This window comes from Leopardus geoffroyi, chromosome B2 (genome assembly GCF_018350155.1).
Source record: "Leopardus geoffroyi isolate Oge1 chromosome B2, O.geoffroyi_Oge1_pat1.0, whole genome shotgun sequence".
Classification (NCBI taxonomy): Eukaryota; Metazoa; Chordata; class Mammalia; order Carnivora; family Felidae; genus Leopardus; species Leopardus geoffroyi.
In genome coordinates this window covers 94,275,283-94,291,534 of record NC_059332.1, presented here as the reverse complement: position 1 = coordinate 94,291,534, position 16,252 = coordinate 94,275,283, and positions in this window count along the sequence as shown.

Here is a 16,252-nt window from a genome sequence, read left to right as displayed (position 1 = left end):
GAAAGGCTCATTTATATCACTTTGGTGGAGCAGACTTGGTAAGTTCCCAGAATTCCATCTTTTGATTGACTTACAGATGGATTTTACATGGCACTTTCCATCCTCTGAAAATGATTCCATCTCTTTTTTTTTTAAATGCTTATTTATTTATTTTGAGAGACAGAAATTGAGCTGGGGAGGGGCAGAGAGAGAGGAGAGAGAAAATCACAAGCAGCCTCCACAATATCAGTACAGAGCAGACTTGGGACTTGATTTCACACACCAAACCGTGAGATCACGACCTGGGCTGAAATCAAGGGTCAGGCACCCAAATGACCAAGCTACCAAGGTGCCCCTAATACAGAAGATCCATGTTTTTTCTCCTTATGGGGAGATGAGCATTAAATCATTAAAAGAAAAATTGAGTTCTTTAGAAGAACTCAGGCTTTTCAAATATCAGATTGTTCCCCAACTATCATTAAAAACAAAGTAGTAGGTAGGACACTAGAAAATGCTGAGAATTAATACTTGCTGTATTTCCTAGTAGTTTAATGATATTTGGATACTAATGCCCTCATATCAAAATGACTAAATAATGACTCAACATTTCCTCTTTATCTTTAATATCACTACTTGTTTATTTTTTATTTTAATAGATTTTTGTAGTTTTACTTTGTTTTTGGCTGACATTGAAGAATAATTTCTTTTTCTTAAAAGAACAGTCTGAACTTCTGTAGCATAAATGCTAAGTATGTTGGAAAAAAAAATGCTGCAATTTAATAATGCAGAGGCTGTGCCCCGCAATGTAAGATGAACAATCGTCTAGTTTGAATTTGGATAAACTGCCTCTCCAGGTAGAGCCTTCTTTATTACAGAAATGTCAGAAAGATATATTTACAATAAAATTGACTAGTGGAAAAAGTAGAATATAAAATAAACTCAGCTTCAGTGTAGTCATGTTGGTTTAGAATTCTAATAAAATTGGTCAAAAATGAGATAAGCTTGATTGATTGTTAGTGCATTAGAGTCACAAGTAAACTTCGATTCCTCAGATTTTCTTTTTAATCAGGATAACAGCAGCATTGTGGATTGTAGGAGTCATTTTGTAGTGGTATGACCAAGAGTTTATGATAGTATAATAATCTAATAAGGAATAAGATGGAAAGATGTTTGAAAGGACAGCTAGCTGCGTGCCTAAGAATTAGATGCAGTCTAAAATGAAATTTATCTATGATGCAATAAGATGTGTTCCAAACAAAAAAAGGAAAATTAAATTTGGGGGAGGAGGACATTTTTTTCTCTGAAATATGCCTGGCTCAATTTAGTTTATGGAATGGTTTAATCAGAGCAGTAAAATTCTCAAAACATTGTTTACACAGAATTTTTCTGGGCTTGAGCCATATTGAATAAAATTGCTTTCTGTTTAACTTGTGTAAAACTAAAATTCAGCAAATTTAATTTTTGAAAATAAATTACAAAACAGTTGGAGAACAATTGCTACTGAGTTTAAAAAACAGAATGCCAGAAGTATCACTGCCAAGTTATAAACTCCTAGAAAAATGACAGGTATAGAAAAGACTATGGTTGCTGCTGTTGGGATCTGAAACATCATTGTGATTTAGTGGAACATTATTGCCTTTTGGTAGAAATCAAGCTAATGTCCCTAACTGATACTTATAAAAATGAACCAGTTTGCTGTACTCTGAAGGAAAAATAACAATTATTCCTATCCAAAGCAGGATGTTGAAAATGTAGATTTATCTTCTTGTATGTTTTCCGTAACTTTTTACTAGATGGTGGCATTTGTCTTGTCTTCTAATATTTACCACCTAATTACTATAAAAGGAACGAAAAGAGCTCAGAATGAGACTCAGTCAGCTACAATTTTTCTTGCTTAACTGATCTCCAGTACCACAAGGGTGGGCCTATCCTTCACTCCTGATGTGTTTCTGTCCTTGGAGCTGTTACTTCCATTATGTGCTCAGATATTCTCAAAAGCCTCTTTTTCCCTTAAAAATCACATATGTTCAAACATGAGTGCCCCAGTCTGTGAATCATGGCTATAACATGACTCCTGGGGTCTCAGTGAATGTGAAAAGAGCCAGTTTTGAAAACCTCAGGAATCCTGTTGAGTGTGAACATGAAATTATTCCAAGATTTAAATGTCACTAAAATATTCAACAACAAATACTTATCTGGACAAGGTTTTTCAAACACTTACATTTTTAAAAACCAAATTCTGTATTTGTCAGGATTTAACCACAGAAGCAGAATATGTAAGTCTTTATGTGTACATATAACATGTGTAAATATAATACAGATGTATAATTTTATATGTTTGTTACAGGGAACTGACTGGCAGGATTGTGGGACGGGTTAAACGGTGTCTGTAAGGCTGTTGTCTCTGTATCTGATGCTGGGCTTGAAGTCCATAGGGTAGGCAGCTAGGAAGGGAAGATCACAAACAGGCTGGAACCCACAAACATGAGATGCAATCCCTTGTTTGCTCTTGTTGCTTCTGACCTTAGTGGTGAATGTGTCCTCAACAAGCTGGGACTTTGTCATGGCCTTAAGCTGAAGGAGGGTCCAGGGAAGGTAATCAGTTGCAAGCCTGGCTGTTGCTTCACACTAGCCAGGTGAGGCAACAGGTCAGCAGTGATGTTAGTCAGCTCACAATGGCTGCATGTTTCCTTCTCTCCCTCCCTTCACCCCGGGAGCTCAATTAGAGAACAAGTAAGTCCCTTTATAAGGAGCTAAAAGAGCAGTTGGTCCTTGACCAGACAAAGAGGAATGTGAGTTATTATTATAAAGGAATGTAACAGTATGTTAAGTTCTTAACATAATATTTATTGACATGTCATGATGGTACATTTTAGTATTCAGCTCATATCTTTTGCATAGCTCATGTGGAATAGTATTCATTTAGAGAATACGTTTTTGCATTATTATATCATTATTGTTATACCTGTTCTACTTTGAATCTCACCTGTACATTTTCTTAGTAGCTAAAACGTGTGAGTTCTGGCAAATTCCTGTGTCTTTGTGATGAATGAAGTGTGAAATATCTGACAAAAATTACAAATCAATAGTGGAAACAGATTAATCACTAATAAAAAATTTCACAGTTGCCTGTTGTAATATGGCTTAAATTCAGTGGGCTGATGTTCAGAAGAAAAAAGGAAGCAAATGGAATTATGAAAAGTGGATGGAATTGATTTTTTTTAAGTGTAAGGAATTGTGAGGAAAGACACAGCAGTACTGATGTAAATGCAGCTTCCAGTAAATCTCATTTCTCTTAGCTGTAATTATGAAAATCCTCTTGAGCATTTCAGTCTGTTGTGAGCTGCTTTGCTGTTTTTCACAACAGAGACAATTTCAGTTATCTTAGAAATCTGGAGCTGCCTTCATCCCGAAGCCCAGAAGACTCGGCTGGTTCTGTGCTCAGGGTCAATTGTTGCTTAAACTACTTTTAGAGTCTATTCAACATGACAAGCAGATCAATCTTTTCAATTCAGAACTGATGAAATTCTACATTTTAGTAAGCATTGCCTGGAGAGTATGAATTCAATAGATGTTTTTTAGGACCATTTGGTGTTTCTTTCAGCTATTTTACTAGAGCTTCTCTAAATGCAGAATACTAAACTCATTTGGGTCTTTTAAATAGGCTTAATTCTCTCAATATATACATATTGTTCCAGAGTACATCATCTTGTAGTGTAACCAAGTACTGACACTGATTTTAAGTAGTATGTGTAGAATAAGGATATTAACATTCCAGTTGTACTGATACCTTGTTTTTTAAACTTATAAATCATATGCTGAAGTTGGCATAAATGAAAATAACAGGGTGAAATATACTATTTGCAGGCTATAGCAAGTGAGATGGAGACTCATATTATTTACCAGTTAGACTTACATTACAATCAAAATGTTTCATATTTGAGTCACAAGTAATGATATTAAAAAATATGTTGGTATAGAGGCAGATATAGCTTCTACAGAGAGTAGAAGCAAACAGCACCAGCACAAGTGACACCTACAGTGTAATTGACTGTGAGAACGAAATCTTGATTTTTGTCTTTATGTAGTTAAACTAATGACTCGTCCTAATGAACAAAAGAATTTGTGGAAAATTTTGATTTTTTATTTTACTTCCTGAAATTGTTTTTAATTGATTTTTTTTGTAGACTAATAGAATACACTCACCTGTTTTGAGCCTCAAACAGCCTATTACAGTGTTAAAAGGACGCCCCTGAATCAGTGCAATGAGATGGATTTAGGTAGGCAGCAGAGAGTGTTCACCTGCAGTCCTGGATGGAAGAATCCTGGGAATGGAAGCTTCCCTTTTCTGCATTTAGGGATAACAAGATGATGTTGGAAAGTGTAAAATATTCCCATAGGAATTCCTTAATGATGTAGGTAGTGTCTTCCAACAGCACATGCTAATGTAAAGCTGAGCCTCTACAGTTACTCTCTTTGTCCAAACGCTAAATCTGGGATCCTGGCATTGGTATTTTAGCTAAACAATAGTTGGGGGAAAAACAGCTGAGATAAATGAAGAGAGACGGAAAACACTTCTGGCGGGGCCACACTTTGGAAGGTACTGTAGTGAATTTTGGTGATACATAATTTTTAACTGTACTTGTTTTTGAACACCTCTGGTTTTAACATCAGTTATCTTGATTGTGAAGCCCATTGAACATTTTAATGTTTTTGTTATAAGTGCTAACGTTGCTTGCCATCCATTTATTTAAAGTGTCATTAGGGAAGGTTTAAATTATATGCCTCACCTAACCTTACTCTTTTCTACGGAGAGATCAGAGATGTGCTGCAAGCCTGGTTTCTAGAAGGAGAGAATGCTCTGAACCATTTTTATACTCTGCATTTCGATTGGTTGATGATTTGGCTTCTCAGGCTGCTGAGGCTGCAAAAGGAGTGAGGAGAACTAACCAGCCACTAAATTTTGAAACACCAGCGGAGGTCAGAGAAGCCGGGGTTATTATCATCTCTCAGCGAGCACATAAAGCATTAAACTTTTTCAGTCTCATTTCTGCGACAGAGATTTTTGACAAGAACATAAAATAAAAACCTCACAAATTCATGCTGCTGACAATGATTATAACATGACCAGGGAATAGTATAAATGTCAACATTTCTTGAATCAATTTGAAGATTGTGATCTTGCAGACCTCCACAGACACTGCAAATGATTATGGTAGAATTTCCCCATTTGTGATTATATTATTGCAAGAGGTGAAGGGATTTCAATATCACACCTGACAAAAAAAGAATTGTAAACTCACCACCACATTCTGAAGGGTAGAAGATTTTCACAGAATTTTAAAGCTTGTTTCTGAATCCTCTTGCATAATACATAAAACGAGCACCATAATTTTCAAAGATCCACGTATAAAAAAAGCCACGTATATGTTGGCTCAAATTAACCTCCTGGTTTTCAATGATTTGAAAAAAAAAAAGCCTTACGGAATCTTTCTGTAGCAGTTACATATGTTATTTGAAATTTATAGTTAGCCTCTTTTTATGAACAGCTTTTCATGGAGTTATTTTTGGTTATAGAATAATGTCTTTGTGCAAAATATCTATGCTTTTTTGGATATTGCAACCAGTAGACTCTCTTTGACCATGTGATAGAATCACCAGATGAATAGAAGTCAGCATTTTGGGTGAAACTTGTACCAAATAGAAATTAAACAGAACTTTAAACAGGCATGAAAAAGCAAAGAGTGTACATTATTCTAAATATATACATCTTATTTAAAATTTCTTAAAAGGAAGCCTTTATTTTGCTCCTTCCTGATCCCAGAGTGTTCATTTGAAGAGGTCAAGGAGCCACTAGGTGTTGCTCTAAGACAGCTTCCTATGGCAAACCAGCAAACTGCTTTATGGGCTCGAGATTTCATCGGTCATTACAATTTCCTTAAAAATGCTAAGATTAAATCTGACGCTTAGAAAATTAGCTTTAAATAGTATCATGATCATCTATTAAAATATGTAGTGTATATACACATGTGCACCTCCCCCACCCTTCTGAAATGCCTTGTAAATTAAAATCAAATATAAAATACTATGTAATACCAGTGGTACCATTCATTTAATATCAAAATTATCAGTTTAAGTGTGCTCATCACAACTATCTTTTTTGTGTACTTTAGCTGTCCCCAATGGTTGATTTGGTTGTTAGTTACTGACATTTCTGAACTGTAGAATTGTTCTGGCATCAGGAAAATGGGACCTTTGTTTTTAGCCAAGGCTTTTTACCTTATCAAGCAGCTTTCTCAAAAGGACTTTCGATTTGGGTAATATGACCCCCCCCCTCCCAACCTTCACCCCAGTCTAATAATCCAGTAATGTATCTGGTATTCTGTGACGTTTGACACACATGTGAAATGAGTTTTCTTAGTTCATTGATGTTTGAAAACTATTCTGTGCTCTAGCTTGGCAAATTTATACTGATCATTACAAACGCCGGGACTAGAATATTGGAAATATTGCAATACAAAAATGAGATGAACTAGAAGAATTTGGGGGAAGATACTGAAAATATCAGGTTTCTGCACAGGAGTTTCTGTAGCTCTGCATTTTATAGGGCTCTATAGTTTTATGAAGGAGAAAAGGACAGAAATCTATTCTGGTAAACAGAACATGGATATAGCATTTTAAAAATGGCCAGTAACTATCTCTTTGAGCCCAAAACATTCATGGTTTCTTATCTTTTCATTAATATGAAGGAATATAAAAAATTTAACCAGAGTGAATTAGAATTTTGCTTCCATTCAGTTTTTTACAAAGGCCTTGGTAGATTGCTTTCCAAAAGAAAAGAGGTAATAAAGATCTTCTCTACACTGTTTTTGATTCTGTCTTTGACTAAGATCAACCACTGAATCAGTGCATCAAGGACTTAATCTTGTTCTTGCCAAGAAAATAAGTTTGTTGATCTAATACCTTTTATATCATCAATGATTATGACATTGTCCACTAATACAGTTTCCCTAAATAATTATAAAATAGTTTGTCAATGTAAAAATATCACAGCTATAAACAATGTCATAAATATATATTTTTTGGCTATCTTGTATATACAGTTACCCCTGAGTAAAATATTTAGACTGAATTTGTATATACCAAACTTATTAATATATTTGGGGTGAAAAACATTAAAAACATGTATAAGTTCTTTTTTATCTTGGAATTTGCTTGTGATGAATACTTTTTTAAAAAGAAGCTTGTTGCAGTAATGGAGTCATTAAGGAAACAACTTCTAGGGCCAGAGAGCTTGGGTTCGAACCCTGTCTTTGTTATTTTCAAGAAGATTGACCTCATAAAGCTTTAGTTTCTCAGCCCTTAAATTGGGAACATTTAAGGGAGGGAGACACAGAATCGGAAGCAGGCTCCAGGCTCTGAGCCATCAGCCCAGAGCCTGATGCGGGGCTCAAACTTACGAACCGTGAGATCGTGACCTGAGCTGAAGTCGGAAGCTCAACCGACTGAGCCACCCAGGCGCCCCTGAAATTTATATTTTTTAAAGCACCAAATATCTTTTGTAGTTTACTCCTTAATATGGAAACTTAAAAAAAATATTGTACATATTTTCAAGAAGAGTACTAAGAGAGTACACTCAACATGGCTTAACGATTTCTAGATAGCTCAGAAACAACCATGGGGACAAACGATCATATTCTTGGTTTAGTAAGATTATCTTTCAGGCATCACTGCACAGTGAGTGATCTTTGCCTTTTCATTAGGCTGTACCATGTTGGTATACTTTTCGGGTTCCTATATTTGCTTTGCAATAATTTTTTATCTTTTCTCCTAAGTGGATATGTGGATTATAATTGAAGATCAGAGACTGAGAAGAGCAATGAGACAATGTGTATAGCACATAATATAGCCTTGGGGGAACCATTCCTCTGTTTGGGAGGCAGAAACTGAGATCTGGTGAAGGGGGCTCATGGAGCCAGGACTTAATGTCCCCTGCTGGCTTCTGCTGTGCTCTGGCAAGATCTCATCACAGGCAGGGCCGGGTTTTCATACTCTTGTGGACTGGAGGAGGGAAAGATAGCTTTGGGCTTCCACAGAGTTACTACCTACCTCTCAGTATGCTGATACCAAGTCCTGACAGCCTCTTACACCAAATGCAGCTACGTGATGAATGTCTCTTGAGTCACCATGGGTGATGTGGAGATAGGTGTCAACACTCAGTTGTCAATTCATTTTGCTATCAGGGTGATAAAATGTGACTCTCTGTGGCACTTTACTCCCTCAGCTCGCCTCCCTGCTTCCTTCTAGTTTGCCAGGATGCCAGAAACCCCACTTTGTTATTCTCCAAACAAAAGGTAATATGCATCAGGAACACTCAGGGAATCATGAGGGAAAAATGCCTCTTTTCAAACCTCATTGAACTCCTAGGACTTTGACCCTCCAGTTTTACTTCATTATCAGCTTCTTTTGTTTATATTACCTCTTCTAGCCAGAGCTGATGACACGATCCCATTGCTATAATTGTATTATTAAAATTTTTTTTAAACTCTCACTTCTCCCCTTCATACTTAAAAAAAAAATTTTTTTTTAATGTTTATTTATTTTTAAAATTTTTTTTCAACGTTTATTTATTTTTGGGACAGAGAGAGACAGAGCATGAACGGGGGAGGGGCAGAGAGAGAGAGGGAGACACAGAATCGGAAACAGGCTCCAGGCTCTGAGCCATCAGCCCAGAGCCTGACGCGGGGCTCGAACTCACGGACTGCGAGATCGTGACCTGGCTGAAGTCGGACGCTTAACCGACTGCGCCACCCAGGCGCCCCAATGTTTATTTATTTTTGAGAGAGAGAGAGAGAAAGAGAGAGGGAGAGAGAGAGAGACAGACCCAGGACAGACAGAGCATGAGCACGGGAGGGGCAGAGAGAGGGAGAAACAGAACTTGAAGCAGGCTCCGGGCTCTGAGCTGTCAGCACAGAGCCCGATGAGAGGCTGTACCTCACAAATAGCGAGATCATGACCTGAGCGGAGGTCTGATGCTTTACTGACTAAGCCACCCAGGTGCCCTTCCCCTTCATAGTTCTATTTCACTCACCTAAAATATTTTAACTGTGTAGAATGCAATTGTTTTTACAGTTTGTTGAATAGTATGGAGGTGGGGGACAGAGGTGCAGGGAATAGTTCTAACAGATCTAGGCAACTTTCTAGATTGGGGACAATAAGGACAATAAGACCTCTGCAAGGACCCCCAATTCCCCTGTGTGTTCCTAGCCATCTGCCTCTCCATTTCCTAGAACACTGTCACGCAAACTGTCAGTGCTCTCATTAGGCATCATGTCCTCCCACGTTCTCTTCACTTCTAGCAAACATTTCACTTCCTACTTCCCAGAAGATGTAGAGATTATCATAAGCTTCTTAACTTCTTGAGCACTGTTATCTATTTTCCTTGTTTCTGTCTTTTCTATGAGTTTAGGGGATGAGTAATCTCTTCTCCTATGAGCAACTATCCTTCCACCTAAGCTCTTCATGCTACTACATTTTGCTCTCAAGCATCTCGGTTCATCAGTGATGATGTACTATCTCAACTCCTTTCTCAATCCTTTATCCCTGCTGGGTCTCTTAAGACGCATTTCTTTCTCTTGGCTTCCACAGGTCAAATCTGGGTAAATGTGAATATCAGAATAAATAGAGTAATGTACAGAATAAAATAAGAAAGCCAGGAGTTCAGACTGATTTATATAAATACCTGAAAAAAATGGATAAATAGTGAAGAAAAAGCTCTCTCTTACATGCTGACAAATAGGAGAAAAATTGAATTAGAAACTCATAATTTGGTAGCTCCCCTGTTGTTTCAGGTAAGGATCATCTATGGATGCAAAAACCAGTGGGCAGATGTTTTTAGAAGTAACAGGGTATTTACATAAAGAATTTTCCCAGAAGATACTTATTAATTACAAAAAGATAATGAGTAACTTTACAGAGAAGGTAACTGGCAGTCATCACTTAATTAAATGATCACAGTTAACATCTCCAGCATTGGGAGAGATAGGTGTGTGCACTTTCTAATAGGATGCCACGAAAGGGACACAACCTTATTGTTGCAGGCTTTCTATACAAATGCATAACCTGAATCTAATTGTGAGGAAACCTTAGGCAAACCTAAATAAATGACAGTCTACAAAAATAAATGGTTATCAGCCTTCCAAATAGCGAGGTCATAAAAGAGAAAGAATGTGGAGCTCCCAGATTAAAGGAGAATAAAGACACACAACTAACAAAAAGCAGCATGTGACTTTAGATTGGAGCCTGGACTAAACTTGATTTCTTTTGCTAAAAGTTCATTAAGTGGGACAGCTGAGAAAAATTTACTTGAGGCTTGCTGATTAGATAATAACATCGTATTTGTGTCCCCCCGCCAGCTTTATTGAGATATTATTGATATATAATATATGTAAGTTAAGGTATACAGTGTGATGATTCGATACATATATGTATTACAAAATGATTATCACAATAAGATTAGTTAACAGTTTTTTTCACTTAGCATAATGCCCTCTAAGATTATCCATGTTGTCACAAATGGCAAGATTTCCTTTTTTTTTTACCAGCTGGATAATATTCCATTGTGTGTGTATGTGTGTGTGTGAATGTATACATATCCATATATATATATATGGATATATATATATGTATATATATATATCCATATATATATATACCTATACACACATGTGTATATATATGATATATATATATGTGTGTGTATATATATATATATATATATATATATATATATATGTATGTATGATAATAAAGAAAAAAGTGATATATTCTTTATCCATTCATCTGTTGATGGATACTTAAGTTGTTTCCATGTCTTGGCTATTGTGAATAATGCTGCACTGAAGACAGGGGTGCAGACATCTCTTTGAGATACTGATTTCATTTTTTTTGGATATAGACCCAGAAGTGAAATGGCTGTATGATGTGATAGTTCTATTTGAAATTTTAAAGGAACCTCCATACTGTTTTCCACAGTGGCTGAACCGATTGACATTCCCACCAACAGTGCATGAGGACTTCTTTTCTCCACATCCTTGCTAATACTTATCATGTCTTGTTTTTTGATAATGACCATTCTAGCAGGCATGAGGTAATATCTTATTGTGGTTTTGATTTGCACTCCCCTGATAATTAGTGATATTGATCATATTTTCATGCAGATGGTGGCAATTTCTGTCTTCTTTGGAGAAATGTCTATTCAGGTCCTTTGCCCATTTTTAAGTTGGTTGGTGATAATGATGATGATTGCTGTTGAGTTGTGTGAGTTCATTATATATTTAGAATATTAACCCCATATTATATATATGGTTTACAAATATTTTCTCCCATTTCATTGGTTATGTTTTTATTTTGTTGATTATTTCCTTTGCTGTGCAGAAGCTTTTTAGTTTGATGTAGTCTCACTTGCTTATTTTTGTTTTTGTTTCTTATGCTTTAGGTGTTATATCCAAAAAATCATTGCCAAGACCAGTTAAAGGAGTTTTTCCCCTATTTTTTCTTCTAAGGTTTTATAGTTTTGAGTTTATATTTAAGTTTTAAATTTTCAGTTAATTTTTATGAGTAGTGTAAATTGGGTCCCAATTTTTTCATTTGCATGTGAATATACAGTTTTCTCTGCACTACTTATTGAAGAGAATAGTCTTTCCTCATTTAGTATTCTTGCTCCCTTGTCACATATTAGTTGAGTGTATACACATGGCTTTATTTCTGGGCTTTCAATTCTGTTCCATTGGTCTATGTGTCTGTTTTTATGCCAGTAACATATTGTTTTAATGGTCTCAGCTTTATAGTATAGCTTGAAATCAGGAAGTATGATGCCTTCTGCTTTTTCTTTCACAAGATTTCTTTGGCTATTCAGAGTCTCCATGCATTTTGATTGGAGAATTTAAATAGTTTACAAATTTTAAAGAAATTGTTGATAGGTAAAAACCTAGTAATGCCTTTGTATTGTTTTTTGTTTTATATTTCCCTTGTTCCTTTCTTCCTCGTCTTCTGTCTTTACTTCTGAATTGATTATTTTCCATAGTGGTATGGTTTGATTTCCTTCTGTTTATTTTTTGTATACCTACTGTAGGTTTTTGCTTTGTGGTTACCATGAGACTTACATAAAACATCTTACAGATTTAACAGCATATTTTAAGCTGATAACAGCTTAACTTCGATTGTATACAAAACTCTATATTTTTACTCCTCCTTCCCCATATTTCATGTTCTTGATGTCACAGTTTACCACTTTTTATGTTGTATATCCATTAGTGAATTATTGCAGCTCTAGTTATTTTTAATACTTTTGCTCTTTACACTCTTCTACTAGGGTTAAGTGGTTAACCACTATTTTATAGGATTAGAGTATTCTGAATTTGACTGTATGCTTACCTTTACCATTATGTTTTATATTTTTATTGTTTTTATGTTACTAATTAGCATCCTTTCATTTCAGCTTAAATAACTCCTTTCAGCATTTCTTTTTTTTTAATGTTTATTTATTATTGAGAGAGAGAGAGAGAGAGAGAGACAGAGCATGACTGGGGGAGGGGCAGAGAGAGAGGGAGACACAGAATCTGAAGAAGGCTCCAGGCTCTGAGCTGTGAGCACAGAGCCCAACGTGGGGCTCGAAGTCACGAACCATGAGATCATGACCTGAGCCGAAGTCGGACGCTTAACCGACTGAGCCACCCAGGTGCCCCTCAATATTTCTTATAAGGCATGTCTAGGGGTTATGAATTCCCTCAACTTTTGTTTGTTCAGGAAAGTCTTTATCTCTCTATTATTCCTGAATGGCAGGTTTCATGGGTAAGGTGTTCTTGGTTGGCAGTTTCTTTTTCTGCCAGCACTTTGACAATATCATCTGACTCTTTCCTGGCCTTAAAGGTTTCTACTGAAAAATCTGTTGATAGCCTTATGGGGGTTCTCTTGCTTGAGAGAATTTTTTTGTTGTTGCTTTTTTTGAGTGTTTTGATTTTAGACATTTTTTTTAAGAGAGAGAGAGAGAGGTGGGGGGGGAGGGAAAGAGAGCAAACAAGCACGGGAGAGGGGCAGAGAGAGAGAGAGAGAGAGAGAGAGAGAGAATCTTAAGCAGGCTGCATGTTCAGCATGGAGCCCAATGTAGGGCTCAATCCCAAGACCCTGGGATCATGAGAGCCTAAATAAAGAATTGGATGCTCAGGGCAGCTGGGTGGCTCAGTTGGTTAAGTGTCCAACTTCTGCTCAGGTCATGATCTCATGGCTCATGAATTTGAGCCTGGAGCCTGCTTTGGATTCTGTGTCTCCCTCTCTCTCTGCCCCTCCCCAGCTTGTGTTCATGAACTTGGATGTGTTCCAGAGATGTTCTCTTTAGTTGATTTTGTTTGGTGACCTATGAGCTTTATGGACTTGGGTATCCAAATCTCTCCCCATATTTGAGAAGTTTCAGCCATTATTTCTTTAAATAAGTTTTCTGCTGCTTTCTCCCTCTATTCTCCTTCTGGAACTCCAATAATGTGTAGATTGTTTCCTTTAATGGTATCCCATACTTTATGCAGGCTTTCATCACTATTTTCGAACTCCCTCCCCCCTCCCCCTTTTTTTTCTCTTTGGTCATTTGATGACTTCAAATGACCAATCTTGAGGTTCACTAATCCTTTCTTCTGCTTGGTTGAGTTTGTTATTGAAGAACTTTATTGCATTCTTCAATGTAGTCCTTATATTATTCAACTCTAGGATTTCTGGTTTTTCGTTTTGTTTTGTTTTTAATGATTTCTGTTTCTTTTTTGAATTTATCCTTTTTTGCATGAACTGTTTTACTAATTTCATCTATATGTGTTTTCTTATAGTTCACTGAATTCCTTTAAGGGGGTTATTTTAGAACCTTGGTTAGTCAATTCATAGATTTTTACTTCCTTATGGTTGGTTATTGGAGTTTTATTAGTTTTCTTTGATGATTTCATGTTTCCTTGAATGTTCATGATCAGTGTGGTTTTGCATTGGTGTATTTGTGTATTTGAGAAAGTAGGTATCTCTTCCAGCCTTTACAGACTGGCTTTGGCAGGCAAAGGCCATCATCAGTCAGCTAGTCCAGAGATTCTGGAATGGGCCTGTTATTGTGGAGCCTGCCTAGAAGCTGGGGCCATGGGAACAGGCCTGGAACTAGGGTGATACTGGAGCCTGGGGTTTTGGGAGTTGAGCTGTAATGTGAGGCCTGAGGCACTGGCCTGGAGATAGGGTCTATGGGAGTAATTCTGGCATAGGGGCAGGCCAGTTGCCTAGATCTTTGGGGGCCACCCTTGAGGCTGGGCTGCAGAGCTGACCTGGTGTTGGGGTGGGTTGGGGATCTGGGGCCAACAGAGCCAGCCAGGTACTGGAGTGTGTCAAAAGCCTGGGTCTGTAGTAGAGAGCCTGGCTCTGGTGTTTGATCCATGAGTGTCTTGAGCCGACGTTCACAGGGGCTGATTGTGGACTTGGGGCCACAGAAGCCCCCTGGGGCCATGGGTTTCAGGGTGGTGCTGGGGTGGACTGGCTCTGAGATTCATGGTGAAGTTGGACACTGACTTCATTTTCCTCCCACAAGGAGAGTGTCTTTTTCTGCACTGGGTGCCTGTGCTTGGGGAGTGTTATTGGGGGGTAATGTGAATGTATGTTTCTTTACCTTTTTCAATGCATCTTTTCTTATTTCTGTGCTTCAAGCAGGTACTGTATCCCTCACCTGGAGTCCTTGGCTCTTGTGAAGGTATTTTTGCATGCAGATAGTTTTTCAAATTGATGTTTCTGGGAGCTACAAATGCTAGAATTCCTATGCCACCGTTTTGATGATGTCACTTTCATCAGAGCTGTGTTAGTGTTAATGTCCCAATTTGATGGTTGTACTGTGGTTATGCAATAGAATGTTATTGTTTTTTAGTAAGCATATACTGAGATTTTTAGGATGTTAGGATTAAAGGGGAATCATGTCTACAACCTACTCTTATATGGCTCAGAAATCTTAAATACACACATACACACACACACACACACACACATACATGCACACACAATAAAGCAAATATAAGAAGTTAACATTGGGGGAATCTGGGTGAAGAGTATATGGAAATACTTTGTGCTGTTTTTATAGCTTTTGCGGAAGTCCCAATTTATTTTGAAATAAAGAATTAACAAAAAACAAACTCCCCTTCTTTTTAGCCCTACGTTTCTGTCTAGATGTTACACATTCAGTACATTTTCTCTTTGTAGCCAAAAGTATTGGGAAATTAGTCTGCCCTCCTGGTACTCACCTCTTTGTTTTATGACAACTGGATTGTACCTCTAAGTTAGTGAAATTCCTTTCTTCTAGGTGATTAGCAATCCCCGTTGCAAATTCCAGAAAAAAACTCAAATCAATTTTTACTTCATTATTTGACAGAAGTACACATTGTCGATCTCCTTATTTATACCTTTCTTGTTAGCTAGACTCCTGCATGTAACATGTAACCCTGCTTCCACATACCAATACCAGAAGCATCACCTGTTCAACTTTTCCAACCTAAATATGTCACTTTATCTCTCCCCTTCTCCTCTGCTTTCCACCTGCCTAAATATGTTCTTCTTTCCTCTCTATTTTGGGGAATGACATTTCTGTCTATTTACCTGGGTCAGAAACCACTTTTCCCACACTCTACCTTAAATCAGGCAAAGTTCCTACAATTCTATGAATTGCTCTCAAGTCTATACTTTTATCTTTGTTGCCGTTTCTGTGTCTATTGCTTTAGGTTAGGCCTGTTTATTTTCTTGCCTGGGTTACTTAACTATATTACAGATTTTTTACTCACAGAGTGTTGGCTTGGGCTCTCTAGCTGTGTAAAATCAAGTGGGCCATCATTTCTTGAGACTTAAGTTCCTCATCTGGAAAATAGGCTTAATAATGTGTACATAAGCTTTTTTTTTTTTTTTGAGCATCAAATGAGGTAAGTTGTCAGACATTGTGTAGTAGCTGTGGCGGATTATACCTATACTAGTTGCTGTATTCCTGAGACTTACCTACTTTTCTAAAAGTGTACTTACTATATTGGGTCTTTGGTTTTATAAAGTGTGTGCCGCCATTGTGGTCAGGAGAGAGTGAGGGCATATACAGATGTAAGGTGGTGAGAAAAGTCTGCTGGTTCAGATAAAATGCCATTCTTTTAACACACAGATCTACAGATGTGCTCATGTCTGTTCCTTGGCATTACGCCGTCAATAACCATGCCAACTATACTTTTATTTA